The sequence below is a fragment of the Camelus bactrianus genome, chromosome 23, assembly GCF_048773025.1.
Source record: "Camelus bactrianus isolate YW-2024 breed Bactrian camel chromosome 23, ASM4877302v1, whole genome shotgun sequence".
Classification (NCBI taxonomy): Eukaryota; Metazoa; Chordata; class Mammalia; order Artiodactyla; family Camelidae; genus Camelus; species Camelus bactrianus.
In genome coordinates this window covers 39,715,102-39,730,020 of record NC_133561.1, presented here as the reverse complement: position 1 = coordinate 39,730,020, position 14,919 = coordinate 39,715,102, and the positions used below count along the sequence as shown (strand labels likewise).

Genomic DNA, 14,919 nt, shown 5'->3' with positions numbered 1-14,919 from the left:
CAATCTCCACGGGAACATCCTCTCTTCTTTTTCTGTTCCATTTTCTTTTACTTTTTAAATGTTACTTCTTAAATAATTTTTATATTTCTATTTTTAATCCCTTTTAAAAGTTTCTTTTAAAATACTAATATTATTATCTTTCAATTTGTCCAATTTCATTTTTATCTTTGTTTTGTTCTTCTGTTATGATTATACTCTGTTCTCAAATATTTTTCTTCCTTTAATGTTTTAAAAATTCATCGCAACTCAATTGTTAACTTGTTTCAATATGTTCTTCTGTTATTGATTATACTGCTTTTAAAACTAATTTCTTTGTGCTTAGTTTTATTTCTGCATCCACTTTATATAAATAAATAAACTCCTAAAGGACGACAGTAGATAACTGATACTCCATAAGCCAAAGTGCCAGAGAGATATAAGCAAGATGAAGCAGAGCCACCTCTCTCAATTAAAAGAACAAGATAAATCCCCTGAAAGAACAATCAATGAAATAGACATTGATAGTCTACTAGATGATTTCAAGAAAGGAGTGATCAAAGTACTGAAGAAACTAAAAGACATTGTCTATAGAGACAGAGAATATGTCAAAAAACGAAATTGAAACTCTAAAGAGGAGCCAGTGAAAATTGGAAAACTTATTTGCTGAGATGAGAGGTGAGCTAAAGGCTGTAAAATGTAGGCTAGATAATTGAGAGGAATGAATATGTGACTTAGAAGACAGGACAACAGAACAGCTGAGAGAAAACAAATAAAAACCAATGAAAGCAATATAAGGGACCTATGGAATAACATAAAGCATGCCAACCTACTCATAATGGGGGTCCCAGAAGGAGAAGAAAGAACAAAGGGGATTGAAAAGGTATTTGAAGAAATCATGACTGAAAACTTCCCAAACCTAAAGAAGGAATCAGATATCCAAGTACAGGAAGCACAGAGCGTCCCAAACAAGGAGGTCCCAAACAAACCCACACCAAGACATATTACAATTAGGATGACCAGGGTTGAGAATAGGAAATGATTCTAAAGGCAGCAAGAGAAAAACAAAGAATGAGATACAAGGGAACCCCCATAAGATTTTCAGCTGATTTCTCTACACAAACAGTACAGGCCAGAAGGGAGGGGCAAGGAATATTCAAAGTCCTGAATGAAAAAATGATGCAGCCTACGATACTTTATCGAGCAAGGCTATCCTTTAGAATAGAAGGAGAGATAAAGAACTTCACAGACAAGCAAAAACTAAAAGAATTTAGCAACACTAAACCTATGCTAAAGGAAATATTGAGAGACTTACTCTAAACAGAAAAGAAGCAGGATGCTACAAAAAGGAGAAAACCATGATTGGAAAGGTGATTGCTAAAATGAATTACAATAGAATAAACATGAAATCATAAAAGAGGACATCTAAATCATTAAGGGTGGGGGAGGTGAACAAGAAAATGTACAGGTTTCTCTCTCTCTCTCTCTCTCTCTCTCTCTCTCTCTCTCTCTCTCCCTCTCTCTCTCCCTCTCTCTCTCTCTCGTTCTTGGTAGGATGAGTTTGAGCTTATATTACTATCTGTTTAAAACAAACAGATATAGTAATGGGTTAATATATGTTCAAAGTAGGGTAACCACAAGCCAAAAAGTTACAATAGAGTCACAAAACTAAGAAGACACCAAGATAATAAAAAGGAAAATTATCAAACCACAAAAAGAAAATGAAAGGAACAAAGAGGAAATACAAAATCAACTGCAAAACAAAGTTCAAAATATAATAAACACATATCTATCAATAATTATTATAAATGTCAATGGACTAAATGCTTTAATCAAAGGATATAGAGTGCAGAGTGGATAATAAAGCAAGTATCTACAATAAACTGTATACAAGAGACCCACGTTAGGGAGAAGGACACACATAGATTGAAAGTGAGAGGATTGAAAAAGATATTCCACAAAAATGGAAATGACAAGAAAGCAGGAATATCAACAGTGATTTCAAATAAAATAGACTTTAAAACAAAGATTATAAAGAAAGTTTAAGAAGGACATTTTATAATGATTAAAGGAGTCATAGATGAAGATATTACACTCATTAACATATATGAACCCAACATAGGAGCACCTAAATACATAACAGATAAAAAGGGAAAATTTGATCGGAATACAGTCATGGTAGAAGAATTTAACTATCCATTAACATCACTGGACAGATCTTCCATACATAAATTTAATAAGACAACATAGAAATTAAATGATAAAATAGAACAATTTGTCTTAGTTAATATTTTCAGAACATTATATTTCCCTAAAATAGAATATACATTCCTCCCAAGCGCACGTACCACATTTTCTAGGATAGAACATATACTTTGGCACAAAAGAAGCATTAACAATTTGAAGAAGATAGAAAATATTTGAAACAACTTTTTCTGAACACAATACCATAAAAGTAGAAACTAACTACAGAAAAATAAAGGAGAAATAAATGACAGCATGGAGATTAAACAACATACTGCTTTAAAAAAAAATGGGTGGATGATGAAATCAAAGAAGAAATAAAAAAACACAGTGAGACAAATGATGATGAAAACACAACCACACAGAACCTATGGGATCCAGAAAAGGCAGTGCTTAGAGGGAAGTTTATAGCGAGAGTATCAGGTCTACCTCAAAAAAGAGGAAAAACTGCAATAAACAATCAAACTTACCACCTAAAAGAATTAGAAAAAGAAGAGCAAAAAATAACAAAAGTAAGCAGAAGGAAGGAAATAATAAAGATCAGGGAGGAAATAAATAAAATAGAGATATTAGAAACATTTGAAAAAATCAAGCCAAGAGATGGTTTCTTGAAAGAGTAAACACAATTGACAAAATTCTGCTCTATGCTGGAAATTGACACAACAATGCAAACTGACTATAACTCAATAAAATAAAAATTAAAAAATAAATATATTAACAAAAGAAAAAAGAAAAGGTAGTTTCTACTCACCAGACTGGAGGAGGGGACTGCACCCCATGCGGGGTCACACACCATGGGAAAGCCTGGGGTCAGGATTGGAGGAGCAGGGTGCTGTGGACAGGATCTGTCACAGGGTTTCTGCAGGAGGGGAGGGTGAGGCATGTGAGCAGGCTGAGGACTGGCCATTTGAGTAAGTTCATGGGCTCTAGGGTGGAGGGGCTCCCCCAAGTGTCTGGACTTGACTCTGGGTGAGTTGGGCAGGTGGACAGTGGCTCAGTGTGAGTCCAAGTCCAGTGGAGGAGGTAGTGCGTTAGATCTAGAAGGACTCCTTCTGGGGTGGGAGGGCCCACAAGGGAGGCAGGAGGCCAAGTCCAGGTGACTGAGAACAGGGTGTGTCCTGCATAGGCCTGCAGGGCAGACGAAAGCATCCAGTCTACAGAAGGTGGAAACACGGTCCATACAAGGGCTCAGCTCAGATGTCAGCCCCTCAGAGGAGCCTTCCCTGCCTGCACAGTCTACAGGGACAGCCTCCTCCACGCACATCTCCCCAGCAGACACCTTCTCCATTTCCTGCATAGCATTCAGGACCCGGGCCCCTGCTCCACGCCCAGCCATGGTTTCGCTGCCCTGAGGAAAAGCCCTCACAGGAGCCATCAAGCCCTGCAAGACCTGGGCCCCACCTCTCTGTCTCTTCTGCCACCACTGTCTCCACCTCGCCCTCTTCTCCTCCACTCCTGCACTCCTGACTTCCCCCAGCCCTGTGTGCTCTCCAGAGCACGTGTCCCTCCTAACATGCTGTGTGTGCTCACTGTGTCTCATCCACTGCATGCCTCCCACCCAGGTCAGTATCCAGTGCACAGTAGGGCTCAGTAAGTAGAGAATGAATGACTCTTACCATCACTGCTGGGAAGACTTTTGTCTGTGGCCTACAGTGATCACACACCCGTCACACATTCGCTGACGTCCTACTGTGTGTTGGGCGGGTTCCAGACACCGGGCACAGCAGGTAGTGAAGCAGGCAGGTCTCCATTCTCATGCAGCAGACAGCCTGGTGGGGGACACAGAGAAAATTAAGTAAAATATGCACAGTGTCCGGAGGTGATATGTTCCATGGAGATAAATAAGGTCAGGGAGGAAAATTGAGCAGATTCCTGGAGGTGTTTAAGAAGCAGGCAGAGAGAGACCCTGGCTGAAAGAGCAGCCAGCACAAAGGCCCTGAGGCCACAGTGGGATGCGCGTGGAGGGTCTTAGTTATCCGTGTGAGTTCTTAGTCCTGCCGTGAGTATGTATGTTGCTTTTATTTGTAAACAATTGATTTCACCTTTATAGCAAATTAACCTGCATCATCAATCTGCATAATTTAGCCAATTCTGTTTCAGGTGTTGTGGGCACAATGGCGGGCTAGTTACTTGGGTTGGTAAAAATTACCAGCATCTGAGAAGGGTTTAGGAAAGTTTAATAGGGACACTGCTATAGGCAACATCAGGCCACACAGGCAAGAGGTGCCTACACGAGGGCCAAGGTTGAGTTTGTGGGGTCTGTTATTGGGGGGGTGCTGTGCACACAAGGAGGAGGGGGATGCATGATCAATTCTTGCACAGGTACCTGGTTGGTTGTGAGATCTGACAGGGGCTTCTCTGAACAACAGTCTTTACCACTTTAATAAGGGCAGGATGTGGGGCCTCTCTTCCTAGGGCAATGAGTTTTCATAGGGTAAACACACAGCAAGAGAAGATGTTTTATAGCTTGTGGAAATGCAGGTGTGCAAAGGGTCCTGCAGTGGGGAGTGGGAGGTAAGGTGTCACTGGGCTCTAGGCACACAGAGAGCCCAGGTGTGAGGGTGTATGACTCTAAAGAGTGCCAGCTGGTTTCACACCAGGGACTTTATGTGGAAACAGGAGACTCTAGGTTGTCAGCACGTGTCTACTCAGTGAGCTCCCTAAGTCTAGCTCTGTCAGGCACCATGTGAAATGAACATGAAGGTCCCCACCCTGAGGACCCCAATGAATTAACATCTTGACATCCTCAAGCCCCTTACCCTGCACCACCGCCCCACCTCATCTGGGTCTCAGCCTCTGACACTGACATCAGTGGCACCTTTGTTCCCCATATCCAGCTTCTCTGGACGTCTCTGTGATGAGATGTTCCATGTCAGCGAGCCCCAAACTGAGCTCTGCATTTACCCCATGAATGCTTCCTCCCTGTGAAGCCCCTTGAGAAGGAGCCACCACTAGCAGGATCCTTCAGCCCTGAGTCTCTGCCTTCCCCACCCCTCTGATTTCCCCCAGCCCATGATCCCCTCTGGAGGTCCCTATTATCCTCTCCCTCCCACATCAGTCGGGCTGCACACCAAATCCCTCTTCACAATCTCCCACAAGACAGGTCCAGGTCCACTTGGGGACACTGAGTTGACACAGGTGGGTGTTGCTGGGAATGAAGAGCAGGATCCTGGAGCAGAGGAGAGGCAAGGGCTCCCAATCCACCAGAACACAGGCTAAAGTGGGGGCAAGACACCCATAAAGGGTGAGGCAGGCATCACACTGCAGCCCCGCCCTCTGTTCCCCCAGGGTGCCCTGTGTTTCCTGCTTTGGCCTGGGGGACTTCCCCCCTCACTCTCTGTTAGAGGGGTGCCCATTCATTCATTCACACCCTCATTCACCATGTACATGGGTCCTGCTCAGTGCCAGGCCTCAGATGGATGACAGCTCATCCTTGGGGACACAGCTCAGATCTCACCTCCTCCATGAAGCACTTCTGGATTCCCACCCCTCCTGAAGTTCCTCTGGCCTCAGTTGGGACCACTAGGGCTGAGACCACACTCTGATTACCTCCCAAGTCTGTGATCTCTGTGAAAGCCCTGGGCTCAATGTGGAAAGAGACTCAGAAAAATGGGGCCAAAAGGGGCTAAGAAAAATGTTACTAGTTCTCTATTACAGAGAAGGGCACTGAGCAGAGAGAGGGCAGTGTCCAACCAAAGCCACAGAGGAGGGTCTCAGTGAGCCCTCCCATTGCCCTGTTACTAGTTCTCTGTTACAAATGAGGACACTATGCCACAGAGAGGGAGCATAGCCCTGCTATAGTCTTGACCCCACAGCCTGTGTCCTTTGTGACTAGCTCCATGCTGCCAGCAGGGGTGTGGGCCTGGAATGGAGGTTGAAAGCAGCCTGACCCCCAGGACCCCTTCATACACAAAGTCAGTCTCAGGAAACACCCCTCAATACCTACTCTACACCCCTGGGATTGGGACCTGATTGCTGTTCCTGGAAGCTGGCTGGGCTTCCTGTGAATTGGCCCAGGAGATGCTTGGGACAGACACAGGGCCCCTGAGGCTCCCTGTCCCCAGATGAGCAGCTCTGGTCCCCTTGACTGTCCCTGGCAGAGGCCTGATGACATAAGGTGTTGGCCGGGTAGCCAGCTGTGGAGATGAGGAAATGGGAGCAACATGCAGGTATATGCAGAAGTCCAGGTATTCACTCAACAATCATTGATTCAGGCCTTGCAGTGTGGCTGGCCTGGGCCCAGGCCTGGGTGTCCAATAGTGAATACAGTCAACACCTTGAGCCTTCTGGGAAAGCAGTGCTCAGAGAAACGGGCCCTCAGTGCCCCCATCCTGCTCCCCATGAACAATCACACTGAGATGAGGCTGCAGCCATGGGTCCTAGTGGAGGGTGAAGGGAGGAAGGAAACCCAGAGTGGGCACTGACCATGAGCCTGGACACTGGAACCAGATGGCCTGGGCTCTGTAATCTGGGGTGGTCACCTCCCCTGTTCTCTCTGTGCCTCAGTTACTTCTTCTGCAGAAATGGTTGATAACGCCTGTCCCTGCCCCACAGATTTTCATGAGGAGTCAGTGATCTCTTATGCGTGTAGGACAGTGCCTGTCTATGGGTCAGGATCCTGCTCACCTCACAATAGTCTGTCCCACTTTAAAGATGAGAAAGCCAAGGCTAAGGGGGTTATGAGACCAGCCTGGGCTAGCCCCCTTCTCATGCTCTGCTGTCCAGGTCTCCTGCTTTTACATCATCCCTCTGCCCCCATATCCACCCAGCAAAGTAGGTGCTGAGAATCTGAGCAAATCAGAGTATGAATGGAGGCACACCCTCTCCCCAACTTTGGCTCTTGGGGCGGTGGGCAGGATGGGGATATCGGGCTCCCCCAGACTGTCCAGGAGGCCCAGCATGTCTGTCACCTCATTTCCACTCAACACGGAGTAGGTGTGTGTCCACGGGCCAGAGGGCGATGAAGTAACCCAGGGCGGGTGGATGCTAGGTAGGTATGGGAGGCACAGAGTGGCCCCTGGAAGACAGTGTCCAGGCAGCCAAGGTGCAGGGAATGAGGGTGCCCAGAAGGGGCAGAGGACAGAGTCCAGCCTGGAAACCACCCCCTGCTGGACCCTGATCTGGGGTGAGAATTGGGACAAGCCAGGGCCCCGCTAGGACTCCTCATCCAGCAAAGAGGTGAGGAAAAGTTAAGGAGACAATGGAGGCTGACCCCACCGTGCTCCCTGTGTGAGGGCGCTGCTTCCAGGATCCTGGAGTTTCCTTAGACCTTTGTGAAGTGGCTGCTGTTTCCAGCCCCATGTGGGCAGAAGGACTGAGGCAGGGAGGACAGAGTGACTCAGGACAGAGCTAGCATTCATCCAAGTGTGTGTGCTGGGCCTCTCGCTGAGAGCAGCTTCTGGGCATCATGGACTCAGGAAGTGTCTTGTCCTCCCTCCTAAGGCCCCTGGCATGTTAGGCAGGAAAGGTCCCAGTGCCCATACCTGGGCCTCTCTGGGTGATGCTGACATGTGGGATCATGATGGTCCTGGGAAAAGAGAGAGAATGTAGGCTGGGCGTCAGGTCTGCATCAGACCCTAATGATGCCCCTAATGTTGTGTGACCTGGAAACTCCCTGACCTCTCTGTGCCTGGCTTTCCAGCTCTGACTCAGAGGACTGCTGTGCTTGGCACACAGTAGGACCTCAATCAGAGGAAAAAGCCAGCCCTTCCCCAGGAACCTCTCCTCTTACATGCCCAAAGCTAAGCCCATGTGCCACACATCACCAGAGCTGATACTTGACAAACAGGGCAAGTGAAATCTAGCAACCCCTCCCTCCTGCCTGAGGCCCTTCCCTCCTCAGTGAGTGGCTCAGAGCAGGCCTCTGCATCCCAGAAGCCTGAACTGAGCCTTGTGACCTGGAGGAGTCCCTGTTCCACACAACTTTTTTTCCAGGTGCTTCCAACAAGACACAAAAACACCTGGTCAGTCTCTTAGCTGCAAGGTCCTCCCTTTGCAAATTCCCCCATCATATCCGGGCTAGAAATGTGAGTTCCAGGGCACATGACCATCCAAATGATGACTTCAGGGAAACATCCCTGCCCACACTGCACTCTTCAGAGCCCACCTTCTAAAAGAAGGGGTAGTGACCCACGGTTGTGCACAGTTTTATCACAACACAGCCCTCACCCACCCACCATTGGAAACATGTGAGAAGCAGAGATTCCCAAGTGCCTGGACCCCTGTCATCCAGAAAGCAGAGGTTAGGGTAACAGACAGAAGGGGAGAAAGTAATTTCATACTATGTATCTGATAAGGGGTTAACACCCAAAACATATAATAACTCTTACAATTCAACAGCAAAAAAACAAGCAATCTGATTTAAAAAGTGGGCAGAGGAACTGAATAGACATTTTTCCAAAGAAGGCACACAGATGTCTAACAGGTACATGAAAAGGTGCTCAACATCACTCACCATCAGGGAAATGCAAATCAAAACCACAATGAGATATCCCCTCACACCTGTCAGGGTGGGTGTCATCAAAATACAAGAGATAACAAGTGATGGTGGTGGTGTGAAGAAAAGGGAAACTTCTGCAATTTTGGTGGGAATGTAAATTGGTGCCATCACTGGAAAAGAGTAAGAAGACTCCCCCAAAATTTAAAATTAGAACTTCCGTATGATCCAGCAAGTCCACTGCTGGGAATATATCCAAAGGAAATGAAAACACTATGTCAATGAGACAACTGCACCCTCACTTTCACTGTATCATTATTTACAATAACCAAGATATGTAAACAACCTGTGTCCATCAACAGATGAATGGATACAGAAAACGTGACGCATATATATGTATATATAATGGAATCTTATTCAGACATTAAAAAAATGAAATCCTGCCATTTGTGACAACTTGGATGGACCTTCAGGGTATTATGCTAAGTGAAATAAATAAGACAGAGAAAGACAAATACCTATGATCTCATTTATATGTGGAATCTACAAAATAAACCGAAACCCATAGAAACAGAGATCAGGTTGGTGGTTGCCAGAGGTGAGTCAGGGGGTGATTGAAATTCGGGAAGATAATCAAAATGTACAAACTTCCAGTTAGAAGATAAACAAGTCCTGGGGACATAATGTACTGCAAGGTGACTGTAGTTAACAACACTGCGCTGTGCATTTGATAGTTGTTAAGAGAGTACCTCTTAAAATTTCTGATCACAAGGAAAATAGTGTGTGACTATGGGTGATGACAGACGTCAAGTAAACTTAATGCAGTGATCATTTCACAATATGCACATGTAACAAGTCATTATGCTGCACACCTAAAGCCAACAATGTTATGTGACAATTGTATCTCAGGAATATTTATCCCAGGAAGCGGGGGTGCGAGCCTGGATTACCTACTGCAGGAGCTGCCTTTGCCCTCCAACAGCAGAGGGTGGTAGTTGTGACAGGGACTGTAGGTCCCTCAAAGCCTAGAATGTTTACTGTCTGGACCTTCACAGGGAGAGTGTGCAGACCCTGCCCTGGAAGACGGTGGTCATGGCAGCAACAACGGCCTGCCTGTGTGCAGGCTCAGCCCAGACAGCTCCTGTGCTCTGCTGTCACCGCATTTACTTCCCTCCACACCCTCAGAGGGAGAGGCTTCAATGTTCCGATTTTACACATGAGAAAACTGAGGCTCATTTGCTTTGAATTATTGACCAAGTGGTGGGGGAAGCTTTGAACCCCAGTGTTCTGATTTCAAAGCCACATCTCAGTCCTGATTTTTAGAAGGTGGAGGTCCAGGCACTGGGGACCCTCCACCTTCCCCACTTGTAGTCTTACTCTAGGGCTGCCATCCCCGAGGCGTCTGGGTGAACACATTTAATCCGCTTACTCTGCACCAGCTGAGCCCTTGGCTGCCAGTCTGTTGTCGCTGCCTGACACCAGCTGAGTTTTACAAGTGAACCATCACCCCCTGCCAGCCCACCTGCCCTGCTATGTGGGGCAGACCCCTCCTAGCCTGGTCATTCTAAACCCTTAGCTCACACATTTGCACAACTGCATCGAAAGAGCCCTACTCCCTGTGTGGAGGTATCGACAAGGGGAAGGGAGGGGAGTTTTGGGTGGCCCCTTACTCTGAAGGTGACACATGACAGGGACATGTTCATGTCCATAATGGCACTCAATTTGAAGCTAAGAACATGGTCACAGCGAGGGGTAAAAGATGAGAGGCTACAAGGCTGCTGAGAAAGGGGCTTGACTATTGAATTGTAAATGTGTAATTTAATTTAAAAATTAGCCCCCTGGGTGATAAGAATTTGCCCCGAAGGCCAGAATTGGCCACCTGACCCCTGGGAACCCCTCAATTCCAGGATGTAATCATCTGAGCATGGAGGGGGCTTAAATTGGGGTGCTGTCCTCTCAGTCATGGTGCACCTGCCCACGTATGCACCCATGAACTGCAGTTCTCACACATCAAGGCACCTCTCATGCCCTGCCAAGGAGGTCCAGGTCATAAGGAAGGGATGACAGACTGTGAGGTCACACGTGTGCCCCTGCAGTGGTGAATGTTGTATAGGGAAGAGCCACCCCCCACTCTCACCTCCAGGAGGGGTGCTGGAGGGAGCAGGACTCCTGAGCCCATAGGCTTAGCAAGCATCCTGGCTGAGGGTGGGGAGGCTGTCCACTCTGAAGTCATAGGTCAGATGGTAGATTGGGGTCCCACCCCCACAGCTCACCAGTGAGACCGTCTAGTCTGTTTTCTCTGTAAACTGGAACCCAGTCACCCTCACCCTCAGAAGTGGGGGCAGCCTGTGTAAATTACAACACAAAGCCCTGGGCTGTTTCAGGTGCCCGGGGGTGTCCAGCCCCCCTAGGCCGGGCAGGTGGGAGAGGAGATGTATGAGTTAGCAGGTGTGAGAGCGGAGCTGAGACTTGGCTGAGTGCATGCACTCTAATATCCAGGAACTGCGAGCTACCACTAGCAAATCTGTTCACTGAGGCCATGTGTACTCTCCCTTGTCATTTACAATCCCCTGTTTGAACAGAGGCCTCTGGAGTCTATTAGCCACATTGTTGCCTGTCACCACACTGTTGCAGTTCCAGGGTCTCCATTTAGCCAGCTTGAAGGAATAGTCAAACTTTTTCTTAAAACCAGTGACAGAAAACCAAAGTGGCTTAAAGAAGCAAACAGGGCAGGAGAGAATGACTTACCTAACTGAGACATCCACAGGGAGATAGCTTCAGGCAGGGCTGTACCTGGTGCTCAGTGACATCAGCAGAAGTCATCCTTCCCCACCTCTGGGCTCTGCCACTGGTGTCATCTTCACATGGCTCTGCCTTTATGAGAGCAAGATAGTCACCAACTGCCACAGGCTGACATCATCACCCCTCAACTCCCAACTGAAATAGAACTTCTCTGCTCCCAGGATTCCAGTAACTAGGCCTGACCTCCGTGGAGCCTGATTAGGCTGGTGCCCAGCCCTGAGCCAATCACAGTGGCCAGGGAGGATGGAAAATGCTGATTGGCCAGATCAAGGCCATGTGACCATCCTCTCCAGGAAACCTGTGAGCTGTTCACCTGTTTTCAGGTTGGGAGAGTGTGATGTCTCCCAGAGGATCCTGCTACTAGTACAACCTGCAGGTGGCACAATGAGCTGAAATGAGCCTGTCTGCTTGGTGACAAGTGACAGGTCACTTAGTGGTTCCCTGCTCCAGGGAGGGAGGCATGTCCAAACAGTATTGGGGCTTCAGAGCCAGAATGTAGTAGAAAAGCCTCCCAGTATCCCAAAAGGTGGGAAAGTGAGCAGTGACACTGGAAAGGCACTCCTCTCTGTGGCCCTTGGCTTTCTCCTTGTTACAGTGGAGAGTGCAGTGTTGCCCCTGACAGCCCCCTTCCCTGCTGGGAGGCCTTTGCAACAGGTGGGGAGTGCTTGGAAAAGCCCACTTATTCTGAGGAACTGTTATTGCTCCTGGTGGCATTATTATTTTCATGTCACTTGTGAGGTGGGCCCTGAGGGGTCCCTGACCTGGGGGCACAGACACCCACAGAAACTTGGCCCAGTATTACTGTTCATTCAACAATGACTTACCGAGAACCTACTGTGTGTCAGATTCCCAGGGTAGAGCAGTGGTGTTGACAGCGCAAGCCCCTGCCTCACCTCATCTCTGCATCCCAGGTGGGGTCACCAGAATGGGAGTTCAGGAAGCAGAGGACATGGCAGAAGCCTTGTGGGAACCCCTGGGGTTTTCTCTGTGCTGAGGGCACTAGCAGCACACCGATTGTGGGACTCAGTACCCGCAGGACCTAGCATTGATGGTTAAAGGAGAGAGGCATTTCTGCAAGCCCATCCTCACTAACCCCAGGCTCTGGAGGGCAGCTCCACTCTGCTCAACCTCAGGGGGCATCTTCCACCATCCTGATCACCCTCTGGTATTACTCCCCGCTCAGATACACTTTTCCCTGTGGCAGCTACACTCAGAATATGTGTTTGTTTCTCTCCCATGTGGTTAAGTGGACTTCAGACACATGATAGTGATGGAGTGGCTAAGCCTCTGGGCAGATTACTGGGTGACCCGCGGAAATTGCTGCACATGGTGAGCTCCCTTCTGCCAACCAATGGGCCAGGCCCCACCACTGTTCTGTCTGTTCTACCTCACTTAATCTGCACAGACATTCTGTGCAGGACATCCTGTTATCCCCCATCTCTGATGACCTTGGGTGGACAAAGCTTGGGTTTGAGAAAGTTGCCCAGGTCACATTGTTGACAAGTGGGGAGCTGGGGATTTGCACCCTGGTCCCAGGAGTCTGGATCATGGAAAGGCCTGGGTGGGGCAGCTTATTGCCAAGGGAAGTCCTGCCCAAGCCTCTCCCATGAGAGCCCACCCAACAGCACATCTAGCAGAGTCAGCATTTCCTGGACCAGATGGACAGAACCTCAAAACCTCTTTGCAAACAGATTGTTTCCATGTTCTTTTGCAAACACAGAAAGGCCACAGGCCAGGGAAGGATAAGGCCAAGAGTGTTTTCATTGGGGAGAGTGAAGGACAAGTGTGAAGACACACAGCACTCCCAGGAGCTTTCTCGGCAGAGCTTGCCACTGGGTGAGCAGCTACCATGACTACCTATCATAACACTGTGAGGTTCATGCCTGTACAACCCTGCCTGTGAGAAGAGCAAAGTGAAGCTCAGAGAGGTGTGGGGACACTCCAAAGACAAACAGATAAGGTGGGATCATCACCACCATGCTGTGCTGGGACAGGCAGTCACCTGTCACACTGCTCATGCATGGCCTGCTGGGAGTAGTGAAGGCCTGATAGGAGCACAGGAACACTGTGGTGAAGGTGATGTTTCTACTTGGGACAGCTGGTACCGGGGGCTCTAGCTGATTCTTCATTGTGCCTGCTTTGAGTGTCAGAATGTTGCAGCCTCATGTAGGGGAAGGGCTGTCTCCTTTCCACACCGGTGCACAAGGAAGAGCATGCACACACTGGCATCACCATTGACCACCGGCTGGATCAGGATCTGGAGCTCAGAGCAGAAACTGCCAACACCAGGAACTGGTGCAAGAGGAGGACATGAGTGCCCCCTGAAACATTTCTAATTTTAAAAACATACTTAATTAGGGGGAAGTGATAAACAGTTGATCCCTTCAAAATATTGTTTTCCAAGGAACAATAGCACCTCAGCATTGTAAGAGGATTAACTCAGTCGTCAATAACCGTCACTGTAGGTATGAGAAAACAGTGTTAGGAGTTACAAAAGGGTCTCAAGATCATGCAGGTCAGAACTGAGAACCGTCCAAAGCATGTGCTGCATGATAGCCTCTCTAAGCTACCTGAGGCTTGGTCTGCTCCTGACACAGGGCAGATGGTTCTGAGAAAACCACACTCCTCAGGGGACCCCAGGGAATTGACAGAGTTGAGTTTGGGTTCCTGATCATCTTCTAAGTCTAGAATTTTGAGATTCTTCTGCACCTGTCCTTCCTCCAGAACAGAATCTGATTCAGGCGGGATTCCAAAGATTGAGGCATGTGCCAGGCAAGAGAGCAGGCATGGCTGGATGAGCGCATCGCCAGTGCCATCAACATAGAGGCCAGGGCACTGAGATTTCCAGTGATTTAGCATCCTGGCTGGGAGGGGTCATGTGTTCTACAGTGAGTTCTGAGCATACTGCACCGCCCTCGAGGACCTGCAGGGGGCGCGCGAAGCCAGCGTGTCTTAGGTGGCGGTGCGCATGCGCAGTCCGCGTCAGCAGCCAGCATCTTCCCTGGGGGCGGAGCTTGTTTTCCTCAGGACTGAGCGGGCGGCGCCATGGAGGCTCCAGGACAGCGCTGCCTGCGTGTCCGCGGGAGGAGGACGCTCCCCGCCCGCTGTCTGAAGTTACGCCGGTTTCCCACTGCCTGCGCCCGCTTCCTGCCGGGGTGTGTGTGGACCTGACCGAGCTGGGGCCCCGGCCGGCTGGGCAGGAGGGGACGGGTGCGCTGGCGGGCCCGCTTCGACTATTCTCCTCGCCGGCAGGGAGCGGGTGAGTGTCCGCGTCCCTGGTCCTCACTGCCCGGGTCCCCGCTCCCCCGTGTGATCGGGGGTGTGTACACCGCGGGTCAGGAGCGGGGACGCAGGTGTAATGGGAAAGGGGCTGAGAAAGTACTGAAAGAGTTAAAGAGAAGTGTGTAAATCACATTATGTTAATTTTTATATTTTAAGTGTGTCAAAGTCAGAGTTTATCG

At 48.5% G+C, this 14,919-nt stretch overlaps 2 long non-coding RNA genes across 3 annotated transcripts in view; one reads left to right on the top strand and one right to left on the bottom strand.

The window, feature by feature from the left end:
* Positions 1-2,767: 2,767 nt before the first annotated feature.
* LOC141574866 (uncharacterized) lies at positions 2,768-12,269 on the bottom strand. The gene is made up of 3 exons (XR_012501994.1): positions 11,405-12,269; positions 3,837-3,989; positions 2,768-3,079 (listed from the first exon to the last, which is right to left on the bottom strand). It is a non-coding gene; the product is annotated as an uncharacterized LOC141574866 (long non-coding RNA).
* Positions 12,270-12,859: 590 nt separating this feature from the next.
* LOC141574792 (uncharacterized) overlaps positions 12,860-14,919 on the top strand; it is a 43,227-nt gene continuing 41,167 nt past the window's right edge. The window contains exon 1 of one of the 2 annotated variants that reach the window (XR_012501941.1): positions 12,860-14,717. This is a non-coding gene — a long non-coding RNA (uncharacterized LOC141574792). The remainder of the gene's footprint in view (positions 14,718-14,919) is intronic. The other variant, XR_012501940.1, reaches the window with a different exon arrangement.